Source organism: Tursiops truncatus, chromosome 1, assembly GCF_011762595.2.
Source record: "Tursiops truncatus isolate mTurTru1 chromosome 1, mTurTru1.mat.Y, whole genome shotgun sequence".
NCBI lineage: Eukaryota > Metazoa > Chordata > Mammalia > Artiodactyla > Delphinidae > Tursiops > Tursiops truncatus.
Window position 1 is genome coordinate 76,663,503 of NC_047034.1, and position 14,616 is coordinate 76,678,118.

Sequence of the window (14,616 nt, forward strand, 5' to 3'; positions counted from 1 at the left end):
AACGTTCTTCCTTTCTGAAAGTTTTACCTTCCCTTTCAAAAACTTGAAAATTCAAAATTCCTTGTGACAGGTTTGAAAATTAATAAAGGGAAACGTCACTAAGATGAAGTGGGGAGACCAGAAGTGGGAGCTCTCATGGGGTACCACTCAAGTCCAAAGATAGGAAGTATCGTCAATTACACACCCAAACAGAAGAAGCATCAATAGGAAAGAATCATCGATTACAGGCCCCAACAGAAAAACATGTACGTTGCATCTCCTGCAAGAAATCAGCAACTTGGCAATGAGAAACCGTCATCACCCTGAATTTTTGCTTTTCTTCAAAGAGCTTGGTTTCAAAACAACCTCCTTTGCTTCCTCCTCTTTCTCTGTAAAGTAAGGTTCCTTCCTGTCCTTTGTTTGTGGGACTTGCCTATGGCTTTTGCTATAGCTTGCTTATCCTGAATTGCAATTCTTCCGCTATTCCTAAATAAACCCTTTTTGCTGGAAAAAAACAAAAAAAAAACCCGAAACTTTTATATATTTTTATATTTATAAATTTTTTACATTTATTTTGCTTCTTTGTTTTTGGTTGCATTAGGTCTCCTTTGCAGCGAGGACTTTCTCTAGTTGCAATGATTGGGGCATACTCTTCATCATGGTGGCTTCTCTTGTTGCGAAGCATGGGCTCTCGGCACGCAGGCGTCAGTAGTTCTGGCATGAGGGCTCAGTAGTTGTGAGTCACGGGTTGTAGAGCGTAGGCTCAGTAGCTGGGGTGCACGGACTTAGTTGCTGCACAATATGTGGGATCTTCCCGGACCAGGGCTCGACCCCGTGTCCCCTGCCTTGCCAGGCGGATTCTTAACCAATGCGCAACCAGGGAAGCCCCCAACAGTATTACTTTTAAAGTCAACACTGGCATTATTCTGCTGTAATATGGTGACCTAGAAAAATGTGTATGTCCACCAAAAGTCACAAAAAAATGTTCGTACCATTTCAGAACATCCTCAACTGGAAACAACTGAAATGTCCAACAGTAGAAAACTATGTAGAGTTATATTCTTACAAGGACTACACAGAGAGACAAAGAAATATGTGAAAAATAAGTTTAAGTTTCATAGACATAATGTTGAGTGAAAGAAGTCAGACCCATGCCCCTCCAGGCCCCCAAACCCAGTGCATGCCCTGTGATGCAATTTATGTGAAAGTAACAGGCAGAGAGGTTGGGAGGGGTATGTGTGTGATTCCCCTGAGCTCTTGCATGGGAAGAGTCATGAGGAAGCCTTTTGTGGTCTGGTCATTTTCCATACTTACTTTTTCAGGTTGCTTCATCAGTTATTCACGTTGGTGTACACTGGTAATGGTTGGGGAACTGTACACTCTTTGTACTTTATGCATATTATGCCTCATTTTTTAAAAGTTTAATGCCACTTGGTTATTGTTAAAGTGATGTTGATACTTTTTCTTCTGCTTTGTCCTGGGCTAGGAGGAAAAGTAAGTTCAAAGTACTTACTGGGATATTTTTGTTGTCCTCAGATTTTTGGCTTCCCTTCAGTATCGGATGTCTGACTACTTACTTATATGTTGCTCATAACCATTACTCTAAGCTGACATTCTGCTGTTAATACTGTGTCAAAGAGAGAACCATGTGTTCATGGTATAATCTGCTCTTTTTAGAATGAATATGAGTCAAGGAAAGGGGAGGGTATATGAAATTGAGAAATTCTGATGAGGAGAGTAATTCAATTAGGCTTAAGTAAATCAGAGGTGCCAAAGGGAGGACACTGGCAGGTCGTACACAAAGAACACCCGCCACATTCACGTCACCACTAAACTCTGAAGAATTTTTGGAGCCTCCACACATAGCCAAAAGCGTTTACCTTGTTAGTTCTGAACGTCACTAGATTAACCCGTCCAGACTAGGTGTTTGATGGCTTTCAGGTATCTGTTCCTCAAGGAAAGGGAAAACTCCCTTCTCATGTTTTGTGTGTGTGTGTGTGTGTGTGCGCGCGCGCGTGTGTGTGTGTGTGTGTGTGTGTGCGTGTGTGAGTGTACGTGGTTTCCCTCTCTTCTCTTTTCTGGCTCTTTTATAAATCCTGTCTTTTTTAATGACAACATCCTAATAACTGTCTCCCATTGTTATTAGGAACCATGTGAGCTAACTCATTCAAAGTCTCTTTGCTACTTGAAGTAAGTCAGAAAGAGGAAAACAAATATCGTATATTAATGCATATATGTGGAACCTAGAAAAATGGTTCAGATGAACCAGTTTGCAGGGCAGAGAGAGAGACACAGCTGTAGGGAACAAACTTATGGAAACTAACGCGGGGAAAGTGGCAGAGGGGCTTGTGGTGGTGGGGTGAATTGGGAGATTGGGATTGACATATATACACTAATATGTATAAAATTACTAATAACCTTCAGTATAAAAAATAAACAAAATTCAAAAATAATCTCTTTACCACTATTGTTGAAGTATGATTTTTACATTCACATCTGTATACACTCTACTGGTAGCTTTGAAATGTATTCTTGGGTGGAGACTGCCATGGAAAGGGAAAGTTTAGGCCTTAAGTTGTTGGAAGATAGGTCCTTCTTAGTCTTTAAATAGACAGTTTCCAGTTAGTATGTGTTTAACAAGCTCATCGTCATTCTCTCTGCGTCTAACGTCGTGGCTTCTCCAAAGGTCCTGTTTCCACTTTCTCCTCTTCTTCTTCTTCATTTCGTTAATTAGTTTGGGGAGTTTTGTAGGCCTACCTTTCAATCTTCTTTTCCTTTTGAAATCTTGGAGGTTGAACAAGGAAGGGATGCAAATCTCAGTGAAGTTTTCTCAGTTACCCGTGAGCATGGTGGCCAAGGGGAAGGGCTCTGGAGGCAAAGTGCCTGGGTCTGAGTGCTGGCTCTCACTGTCACGGGGGTGAGACCCTGAAAAGATTAGCTCAGCTTTTCAGTGCCTCAGTGTTCTCATCTGCAACAAGGGGTAGTAAACTCCTACACTGTCCTCCAGGTTTGTTATGTGGACTTAGTAAGTTATTCCACAGTAAAGCACTGGGGAACACTGCTGCTCACTCAGTAAAGCTCGAGAAAGCTGCTGTTATCCTTATATTGTGAAGTCTTTTATTTCCCCTTCTAACTGTACCACTGCTGACCTTCAACATTCCCCAGAACAAATTACAGTTGTTTAAATGTTTAGCTGACCTCTTCTCCATATTAGTGACCTGCACCTGGAAAACTGGTTGGTTTGGATGGTCATCTAACTGGTGATCTAAAGGCAGTGGGGCACTGCATCCAGCTTCATCAGCTTCTTGGACCCTGGGCAGGCCTGACGATTGTTTAGCTCATGGTAGACAATCTCTTGCACATGTATCTATGGCAAGAGCTTTTCATAGATAGACATATCTTAAGCATTAGAAGAAAAGTGCAAGTATGTACCAGTGACCTGTCTTTTTGGTTGTTGTTGTTTGAAGAAATCAAAGGAAGAAAATAGAATTTACCTGGAAGTTGTAGATTTCCTCCTTCAGTTATGACGGGGTGTTTGTAGCAAGCTGGCATTCACCCTGAAAACGACTAAGTCAAGTGTGGATTAAAGGAATTCTGTTTGAAGGCTTCGGCGAAATGCAGCTGGGACCCACAGGTTCAGCTCCAGAGAGAGAGAAGCTCACTGGAATGAACCTAATTCTCTACCTTTTCCCCTTAGGCCCAAAGGGCACTTGCGCGAACCCCCGGCTCCCGCGGCTTCTGGGAGCTGAGGAGTCAGCCGGGGCGACCCCTGCACTCGGGGGCATAGCTGTGGATCCGAGGACTCTGCGGTCGGTGCGGGAGCCCAAAGGCCGACTGTGGGAAGCTCGGGGGTCCTCCCTTCGGGGCAGGCTCGGAACCCTAAAAGCAGGGCCTCTCGGAAGCCGCAGTCTCCTTGCCTGAGAGGTCCTGGGGCTTCAAGGTTCATTCTTCAGTTTAAAAAGTTGGCGAGTAGGGCAGTGCTGGCAGGACCTACGGATTTCAGGGATGTGTCACTAAGCTGTAGCACCCGCCGTGTTTCCGTAGTGTGGTGGTTATCACGTTCGCCTCACACGCGAAAGGTCCCCGGTTCGAAACCGGGCGGAAACAAACGTTCTTCCTTTCTGAGACTTTCACCTTCCCTTTCAAAAAAGCAAAACGGCCGAAAGGCAGCGGCTGAGGCAGCGGGCGCAGCTGCATTTTCCATCCCCAAGGGACAGGCCAGGAGTTCCGTTGCTGCCTGAGAGCCTGCTCAGCGCTAGGAGCCAGCCCTCCTTTCTCCGCTCTGAGTCACTGCGGAGTCCAGGCCACAGCCAGCTGACCCAAGTGCGCAAAGGACAAGGCTGACTTCGGCTCATTTTTACATCCGGAAATCCCCTCACCTCCTAAGCAGGCGCCTAAATCTCTTGCACATGTTCACGCGAGTTATGTCTCTGGAAACCAAGGAGTTCATCCCTGGCTTGGCTTCACACAAGTTCACCCCTTCACACTTGGCTTTCCCCCACCTCGCCACACTTACGCAACAGTTTGATTTGCGTGACGGAACAAAAGAGACCGAACCCAACTGTGCACCGGGGACTCGAGCCAAAGACACGGAAATGAACAATGTCAGGCTCCCCTAACTGAGCTGGTCGCGGAGGGGAAGGAGCCCGTACCGGTGCCGTTAAAAAGGAGAGCCCCCAGAGCCAGGGCAGACATCAGGAAGTGGACGGATCTGCCCATCACCTATTGACATCCCAGTGGGCACCTGACTCAAGAGAAAACCGAGGTTCAGAAAGAGAGCATGACCTTGGCTCGGCAGCACAGAGCACTGAAGCTAGACCAGGACGGACCTTGTGTCCTGTCTCAGAGCCCACAGCGTCGCCCAAGACTGCAGATGTGAAGGGTGATGAGCAGCCGGGCAAGGGCTGGGAGACTTGCACAGCTGCATTCAGCCCTGGGCTTCTGGGAGATCTCCGTTCCTGCTCTCCGGGTCTCTGAAGTGGAATCTTTACTTTTACAGTTTTCATCTGGAGACTCGAAGTCGAGGCTCCTCAATGGTTCCCTGGTGGTCTAGTGGCTAGGATTTGGCGCTTTCACCGCTGCGGCCCGGGTTCGATTCCCGGTCAGGGAAGGGGTTTTTTTTGGTTTCCTTTTTTTCCCCTTCAGCATCTCCACTGGCAGGAGTCTTCCTCTTCCTGTCCCGACCAGAGCTGTGTTTTACTTCAAGGTTCAGATGCAGAAGAGCTTCTGCACTGAGTCCCCAAATGCCGGTGAGTCCTGGCCTCAGGGTCCTTGACATCGCGCAGGGTGGAGGAGGTGAGATGTAATGAACAGCCTGGGCTGGCCAGCTCTCGCCTCGGCTCTTTTCTCCCTGCATGTTACAAACCCGAAGACTTATTTACACAGTTTTCATCCCAAGAGCATCGGGGACTCGAGTTCCAAAAATTCATTAAAAACCAAAACCAAAACCCTTTGAAACATAGAAAAAAGTTGCAAGAGTAATAACATCGTATATTCTATACGTAAGTGCACAGTAAACATTTTCCCACGTTGGGTTTCTCACTCTCTCTCTGTATATAAACATGGCGACACCACATGAGAGTTCCTTACAGACATCTCCACTCAAGATTGCTCCTTTCGTTTGGCGTGTTTCTCAAAGCCAGCTTCTGCGGGACTTGTCCTCCAAGACCAGGGGAAACCTTTGTCCTCACGGGGACGCCCCCTTGCGCTTTCAGGAACCTGAAATCCGTTCTCTTCAGGCTGTAGAGAAGCTTCAGGAGGACTTTTATTCAGCTCCCCCCGAAGTGCAGGCCAGACACGTTCTGTGCTAGTAGGAATCCCCCTGGACCGGCTGCCCTCCGGTCTCCTCCCGGTTGCCTTGGCGGGCAGTGGGGTCTTGGGTCAGCCTGAGCGCTGGAACCACCTACCTCGGGAAAGGCCCTTCAGGGAAGTGCAGCTGCCCCTTGGCTGTTGCCTGGTTCTCTGTGCCCTACAGGCAGCGTAAAGGGTTCTGACAGGACACAAAGGTGACGAATCCTTCCCTGTAGTGAGTGGGAGGATGAGAGGAGCAGATGGGAAATGCGTCAAAGGCAGGGGAGTATTCTCAAGTGCTTGTCAGAATTGTCTGCATGGGTGGCTGCCCTGTGATAATAGTGCTTAGTGTTGTCTTTTCCTGACCTTGACCCAGTCTCAGGTCCAGTGTGATTAACTCTCCAAACCGTCCATATTTCTGAGGCTTTGGAACGGGTACCATTTTCCTGTGAGAAAGGCGGCACATCCTGGGAATTCGTAAGTGTCTACTCCATAGAGAGTCCTGAAGAGACACGTGCTGCTGTCTCTGTGGTGCAGTGGGTTAGCGCGATCGGCTGTTAATGGGAAGGTTTGTGGTTCGAGCCCACCCAGGGACGGTGGGAGATGTTTTAGAACCAATTCAAGGTTATCCGTGTTGATTACCATTCCCGGTGTTCCATGCTGATTATTACCTGCACATCTGCTTCCACTAAGTTTACCGAATGCAGTTCGGGGTCGTGTCCACCTCACGACTGCTGCCAGTCTTGGTCCACACTCCCCTTCCCAGCTCTATTTTCTGTCGTCTCTATTGGACTCTATACTTGCCTAATTTACGGCCTCCTGAAAGAGATCCAGGAATCCGCGATCTGGTGGGATAGTCTTTATTCAGCCAAATCTATAGACTTGGACAAGAAAGTCATATTTTATGTGTCTTAAACTTTTCATCTGTGAATGTTAGTAATTGTTCTATGAATGATGTTAGCAGTGAACTCATCATCATAATTCTCCTCTGCATTATTTTTGATAAAGGCCTTTCTTCCATGGTTGTGTATTACTTGGTTTCATGGTTTCACGATGATGAATATGCTGCAACCATCATTATTGTACACACACCTCTGACCACTCGTGCAGGTGTTTCCATAGCGTAGAGAACTGGAAGTGCAAGTGGTACCTTTAGTGTTTCTATGCTTCTAATGTTGGTAAATCCTTCAAATTTTCCTTCCACAGAAGTGAGACTGAATCATATTCCATCTTATTTTCCAGTCTTTCAATGTCCCTTTCTTCATTTATTTGCCAACACCGCAATCTTTGTATACATCTCTCTATGATCGTCTAACTAATAAAGGGAGCAGTGCCCTCCCTACATAACTAAGGGGAAGGACAACAGAGGGACATTGTGGGCATTACACAGAGATATTCTATTGCATATGTTCGAAAGTAAACATTCAATATTTTTAAAATCCTCCAATAACTGTAATTGTTCTCTCTGCTGACCTAGTCAACAGGGTCCAGAGAAGACTGCCCTGAACGACCTCTTTGATAAAGTCCTGCCAAGCAACTTATCCAAAGAGAAGAATCTCACTGATCCCAGAGGTTTTTTCCTTCTCCCCTTTTCTCTGTTATTTGTAAATTTTGGTTATACTTTTAATTTGATGAAAACAATCTAATGTGTGTCCTTCCTCATATAAAATGGGGAATTAGCATGGGAATAAGTGTTTCTATGTTAGTCCTTGTCAGTTTTTTGTTTGTTTGTTTGATTTTTGGCTGTGACTTTAAAAATTATTCCATCTAAGACACATCATGCGAACCAACAGAATCCTGCCCCCCACAGGTTCCTGCTTCAGACCTGGACCCTTAGACTTATTAGCACATGTTTGCTCTGTTCTGTTAAATCTCATGTGCAGAAATTCAGTATTTTGGCTTTTTCATACTGTGTGGTTACTTGACAAGGATTTTCTCTCTCTCTCTCTCTCCCTCTCGTTTGTGCATCACTAATTTCTCCTCTCAGTGCAGGATTCTGTTTTTAATTTTAGGAAGTGAACTTCTGGGAATAATCCCTGTTGGGGGGTGGTTTACAGGGATCTATTCCCTGTTAGGTACAAGATGACAGCTAATCTGGACCATGAGTCTTTCTTGTCTGATGCTTGTCCTGAGGATTCTGGTATTTCCTGGTATGTGACACCGCAGCAGTGAGAAGCTGTCCACCTCTTGTCTTTCCAGTATTTGGTAAAAACTGCGTGGGCCAAGGCAATCCTTGTCAATAACTGCAAAAGTGTAGGAGCTACAATAAGAACGATCTTAATATGCAATGGTTCCCTCATAACTGTAAGGTGGGATCTTAACAAAGGGCAGCACGAAACAGAGGAAAGCTTCAAGTGAGCTTTATTAGGGAGCGCTCCCGGACAAGGTTCACCGGTCCGAGAGAAAGGGGGCCAGAGAAGTCTCACCCGGGCGAGGGTTGGGCAAGATTTTATAGGGGAAGAAGGGAAAGGGGTTTGGTGAATCTGGGAGGGGGCAGGGTATTCCTTATTTGGTGGTCTTTTCGGGTATCCTGGGGGACCGTTTGTCCTGCCCCTCGAAAGGCGGGAAGGCTGGGCTGGGTTCAAAGTCCCCAGATCAGTTCCTGGAACTGGGTGGTCCAGAATGTCTCCAGGGCAGTTTCTGGAACTGCGTGGTTTGGAGAATTTCGGTCTGATGCAACCTGTGAATCTGATTGCGTTCCCCTGCCTCGGGCCAGTTGGCCTTACAATAAGGAGCTGCACATTAATAAGGGGGATTAATACAGGAAGAATATTGAATTTTTAGCATGGAATAGGCAGCTTTCTTTCATTGGTATACTCAAGTTTCTAAATAACTGAAAAAATTCAAACAAATGTCCTTTAGGGATTGCTTAAATCAGACTACAGAAAGAAGAGGAAAGATATTTATATCATTAGAAACAAGCAACAAAATCAGCAACATGAGCACTTGTGGCAACTCTACAAGTCAAGATTTAAACCTTCCAGAACTGTAAGCCAGTTCAGTCCTTAATACAGATGGATGAGGAGCAATGACGTCATGCACAGATACATACCCTGGAAACTCAAAAGCATATCACAGAAGTATTCCGATTTTCATTAATGAGCTTCCTTCAAGGACCTAATGTGGCTTACTTATTTCATTTTGTTTCCCTCACTGTCAGTTGCTGTTAATACATATCATTGCTTCTGCTTTCACGTTAAATAATGTCCACTAGTGTGATGAAATTTTTTCCCCTTTAAATATATTTTCTCAGAAACAAAACAATATACTTTCTATTCCTTGGGAGAGAATAGATGAATTTGGTCTCTAAAAATTTAAATTAATTAAAAATTAATTCCACAATTAATTTAGAAAAGTAATAACCAGTTACATAATTTTAAAATAAGAAAATTAAGAATTACAGGGGAAAATGTTTTACTACGTATGCTTTCAATGTGGTACTTACATAAGGAAAAATTATATTGTTGAATTGGTGACAAGGAACAATAACCGATTTAGCTGTAGATTAAATTAATGGTCTTGATTACTTTGAAGAACAGTGAGAAACGAAATGAAATTGATTACAAAGATGACCTTTAATACTTTTAAGCAATTTAAATAATTTATACATTTTATATATAATCACATTTAAAATGTTTATGTCATGTGTTGTGTTTTTATCAAGGTTAGTCAGAAACTTAGATTGGTTTAATAATTTTCGTCTAAAAACTACTATATAAACATTTTCATATTGTCTTATAATGTAGAAAATAATGGTGGTATAGTATTCTGGTATGTAAGTCTTGGCTTTACTTTGGCTTGAACATCTGAGATAAGTTGGACTTCCTAAATTTCCTATACTGGTTGTACCGGTTAAATAAGCAACATATCCAATAAGTTTTAAACGTCTAAACATTTAAATTTATGTGTTGAAGTATATTAAATATGCTAGTCAAGTACATTAAGTATACTAATTTTTTAAAGAGGAATGAATACTTGTAATTCTAGTAACCAGACGACTCAATTATTCCACTTACAATTTTTGGTAAATATATTTAGGTTTCATCTAATATATGATTCCATATACACCAATATGTGATTCCAACATTCTCATGTTCCAACATGTGCCCGCTTAAACTACAAATTCAAGATCTAGAGTTAACTTTAATGCTTTGACTAACATTAAATTGATTTAATTAACAAATCATCTTTGGTTGCCTGCAAATTCTCTCTGTCTTTGTCCTTCCCATTTGCCCTGATTTCCTGATAGGTTGGCTGACAACAGCGCTTTCGTTGGGGAATGCTGTTGTTTTCTGGGTTCACGTATATTTCTATATTTTGTAGGTTTGCGGCTGGTGCTGTGGCTATTCTTATGTGTTCCCTTGACAAAAGTTCAGTAGCGTGGCTTGTGTTTTCACTGCTCTGACACGGCAGAATCATAACCTTAATGCTGCGCACTGCACAGCCTCTGAAACCTTCTCAATCGCCTCCTTGCTTCTCGTTACACATTCATTTTTGCATGGCCCTTGCTTTTTATCACAGCAAGCACCAAAATCCAGCTTTGCACAGAAATGATATCATTGAAAACATTGTAGGATAATCTAATGTTGGCAGATTTTACTATGTAAATTACACCTCAATAAAGCTTACTTTTAACAAAAAAGGACAAACAAAACCAAATGTTGACAGCATGGAGAGCACTGGAAATTCATATTCATTTCTGGAAAGGGTATAAAAAAGTTCAACAGGTTGGAAGAAAATTTGGCAGCATCAGCTGAGGTTCATCCATACACAGTTATATGCTGTGGCCCAGAAATCGCACTTTTAGCTGTGCTACACCTTTGACCTGTGCTCTCCAATATGATAGGGACAAGCCACATGTAGCTACTGAACACTTGAAAGTTGCTAGGGCCACAGGGTGTAATGATACTAGACTGATGCAGTAAGTCTCCTAAAGCGTTAAAATAGATTAAACTAGAAAAATCAAAATTCCTTGTGACAGGTTTGAAAACTAATAAAGGGAAACGTCACTAAAATGAAGTCGGGAGACCAGAAGTGGGAGCTCTCATGGGGTACCACTCCAGTTCAAAGACAGGAAGTGTCGTCAATTACAGACCCAGACAGAAGAAGCATCAATAGGAAAGAATCATGGATTACAGGCCCCAACAGAAAAACATGTACGTTGCATCTCCTGCAGGAAACCAGCAACTTGGCAATGAGAAACCATCATCACCCTGAACTTTCACTTTTCTCCAATGGGCTTAGGTTCACAACAACCTCCCTCAGCTTCCTCCTCTTTCTCTGTAAGTAAGGTTCCTTCCTGTCCTTTGTTTGTGGGACTTGCCTATGGCTTTTGCTATAGCTTGCTTGTCCTGAATTGCAATTCTTCCGCTATTCCTGAATAAACTGTTTTTGCTGGAGAAAAAAGAAAAAAAACCCAACTTTTATATATTTATAAATTTTTTACATTTATTTTGCTTATTTGTTTTGAGCTGCGTTGGGTCTCCGTTGCTGGGCAAGGGCTTTCTCTAGTTGCAGTGACTGGGGCCTACCTTTCATCGTGCTGGCTTCTCTTGTTGCTTCTCTTGTTGCTTCTCTTGTTGCTTCTCTTTTTGCCTGTCGGCATGCAGGAATCAGTAGCCGTGGAATGAGGGCTCAGTAGTTGTGGCTCACGGGCTCTAGAGTGTAGGCTCAGTAGCTGGGGTGCACGGGCTTAGTTGCACCACAACACGTGGGATCTTCCCGGACCAGGGCTCGACCCCGTGTCCCCTGCCTTGCCAGGCGGATTCTTAACCAATGCGCAACCAGGGAAGCCCCCAAAAGTATTATTTTTAAAGTCAACACTGGCATTATTCTGCTGGAATGGGGTGCCTTAGAAAAATGTGTATGTTCAACCAAAGTCACAAAAAAATGTTCGTACGATTTCAGAATATCCTCAAGTGGAAACAACTGAAATGTCCAACAGTAGAAAACTATGGAGAGTTATATTCTTACAAGGAATACACACAGAGGCAAAGAACTACGTGAAAAATAGGGTTAAATTTCATAAACATAATGTTGAGTGAAAGAAGTCAGACCCATGCCCCTCCAGGCCCCCAAACCCAGTGCATGCCCTGTGATCCAATTTATGTGAAAGTAACAGGCAGAGAGGTTGGGAGGGGTATGTGTGTGATTCCTCTGAGCTCTTGCATGGGAAGAGTCATGAGGAACCTTTTGTGGTCTGGTCGTTTTCCATACCTTAGTTATTCAGGTTGCTTCATCAGTTATTCACGTTGCTGTACACTGGTAATGGTTTGGGAACTGTACACTCTTTGTACTTTATGCATATTATGCCTCAGTTTTTAAAAATTTAATGCCACTTGGTTATTGTTAAAGTGATGTTGACACTTTTTCTTCTGCTTTGTCCTGGGCTAGGAGGAAAAGTAAGTTCAAAGTACTTACTGGGATATTTTTGCTGTCCTCAGATTTCTGGCTTCCCTTCAGTATCGGATATCTGACTACTTACTTATATGTTGCTCACAACCATGACCCTAAGCTGACATTCCACTGTTCATACTGCGGCAAAGAGAGAAGCAAGTGTTCATGATCAAATCTTGCTCTGTTAAGAATCAATATGAGTCAAGGAAGGGGGAGGGTATATGAAATTGAGAAATTCTGATGAGGAAAGTAGTTCAATTAGGCTTAAGTAACTCAGAGGTGCCAAAGGGAGGACACTGGCAGGTCGTACACAAAGAAAAGCCGCCACATTCACATCACCACTAAACTCTGAAGAATTGTTGGAGCCTCCACACATAGCCAAAAGCGTTTACCTGATTAGTTAGTCATCTTCACCAAATTTACCTATCCGGACTAGCTGTTTGATTGTTTTCAGCTTATTTGTTTACCAAGTGTTCTTGGCCTTTCTTAATCAATAGAAATTGATAACAGGCCAGACAAGGAATTCAGGCAAGGCTTTACTGCGATCCCTGAAGCAGGAAAACAAATAACAGGTTCCCTTGCTTGGAGGTGGGGGCCGGGGGCAGCGGCCAGCTGGTTCCTTATATGGGGCCAGGATAGGGGTGGGTTCCGGGGTTGGGCTGGGCTGTGGCTTAGGTTTGCCCATCCATTTGGTGGTGTTGTGTGCAGGGGGCATGTGCAGTTCCCTATTTTTGCTACCAGCTCTTCAGAGATGGCAGTTAGGTTTTTGGTCTTTTTGTATCTTGTTGTTCATAATTCTTCCCAATGGAACATGCACGCAGTTATTTTTAGTCTCATATAGTTTCTTTGTATTTTGTTGAAGAAGGAAACGTTTTGATCTCGAGGAGATAGCAGCCAGTGGTGGCTTGAATTGAGATCTTTGTTTCCTGCTCAGGAATTGAACGTGGTTGGCCTGGGTGAAAAGCAAGAATCCTAGCCACCAGTCCACAAGGGGCTAGGGCTAGACGCAAAGTTGCCCTGGCTCTTGCCCGTATTGAAAAATGAATTTTTCAAGGAGGCAAAAACTGTAAAAACAGGCTCAAAGTTTATTATTAGAGCCACAGCACAAGTGGGAGGGCACACAGAGAAACAGTTTAAGACGGAAGCAAGGCAGAGATACACACCCGGAGATAAAGGGTGTGGCCATCCTCCCTAATGAGGAAGAGCGCACCAGAGAGGTGATTCAAATCACTTATATAGGGCATTTCTTCTGGGTCTTTGTTTACCTTTAGCCAATTATCTCGATTCTTTTTCATACCTAACCTGTCCTAGCGCCCTTCCCGACATGCGTGTGCATCTTTTTGCCAAGATAGATTCTGGCCCAGAGGCCTACGGGGAGGTTGACATCACCTATTATGGGGTGGCTCCCTCCCTCCCTTTTGACCCCAGAGGAACCTTTCTGAGCATGTATAGTTTGGGAGGCCTCCTTGACCTCAAGAATAAGAAATATGTGGTCTCTTGATATTCTATCCAAGTAGGACTCAGCTCCACCTTGCTGCTGCTATTAGCTTTACCTTGGAGTATCTGTCCACAGGGGACGGATTCCAACTGCTCAGCCTGGGGCCCATCTATCTTTGCCCCAGTTTGTCCAGGTGCAAACACTGCAGGAAAGGGTCCCAGGTCCCAGCCTGTCTCAGTAAGACAGAGGGTAGTAGATAGATGTTAAGATCTGTTCGAAGATAGAATCAAAACAACACCTGAAAATGGAAATAAAATGAATGAAATTTCCGATGAACGAAATTGAACTTTCAAGATGGAATAGAGTTCACCGCCAGTCATAATGGTTAATGCGTTTTACTAGACGTACACACAATAGTACATCACAAAGACAACTGGATTTGAAAGGAACCGGTTTCCCCTGGACTCCTAAATGTTCTCTATTCTGCGCATTGAAAGCCGTTACAGTTCAAAAAGGTGCTCAGGCTTCAGCAGGCCGCCAGACAGGTGCTCGGCAGGACAGAGGTTATGCAGCCAGCCACCCGCGCACGGCCCCAACGGGTGGGGGCGGGTGGGGGCGGGTGGGGGCGGGTGGGAGGAAAAGAGCGAGCGGTCGACGTCACTTCCCCCAGAGGGCGCCCGCCCTCTGGTAGGCTTGGCTGGACGGCGTGGGAGGAGGGAGGCGCGGAGTAGGGCGGGGCGTGGGCTGGATGGGAGCGGTAATTCCCGTTGGCTTGACGGATGGGGCGTGTCGTATGTAGATATCTCAGCACAGGGTCTGCTGGTTCGTGATCTGGTGGTGAAAGACGACATGATCTCCCGTAGTGTGGAAGCGAATCGAGGGCTGTTGGTTACAAGTGCATGGATCAGCTGTCTGGAAGGGGCAGGAAGGCTCGGGGCTGCGGGGAGGAAAGTGACCGTGTCTGTACAGTATAGGGCGCCTGAGGGTGCGTCAGGGCAGAACATAGTAGACTT

The 14,616-nt window shown here is 44.5% G+C and overlaps 1 non-coding gene across 1 annotated transcript; it reads left to right on the forward strand.

The window, feature by feature from the left end:
• Positions 1-4,013: 4,013 nt before the first annotated feature.
• Positions 4,014-4,086, forward strand: TRNAV-CAC (transfer RNA valine (anticodon CAC)). The gene has a single exon. It is a non-coding gene; the product is annotated as a tRNA-Val (tRNA).
• Positions 4,087-14,616: the final 10,530 nt, after the last annotated feature.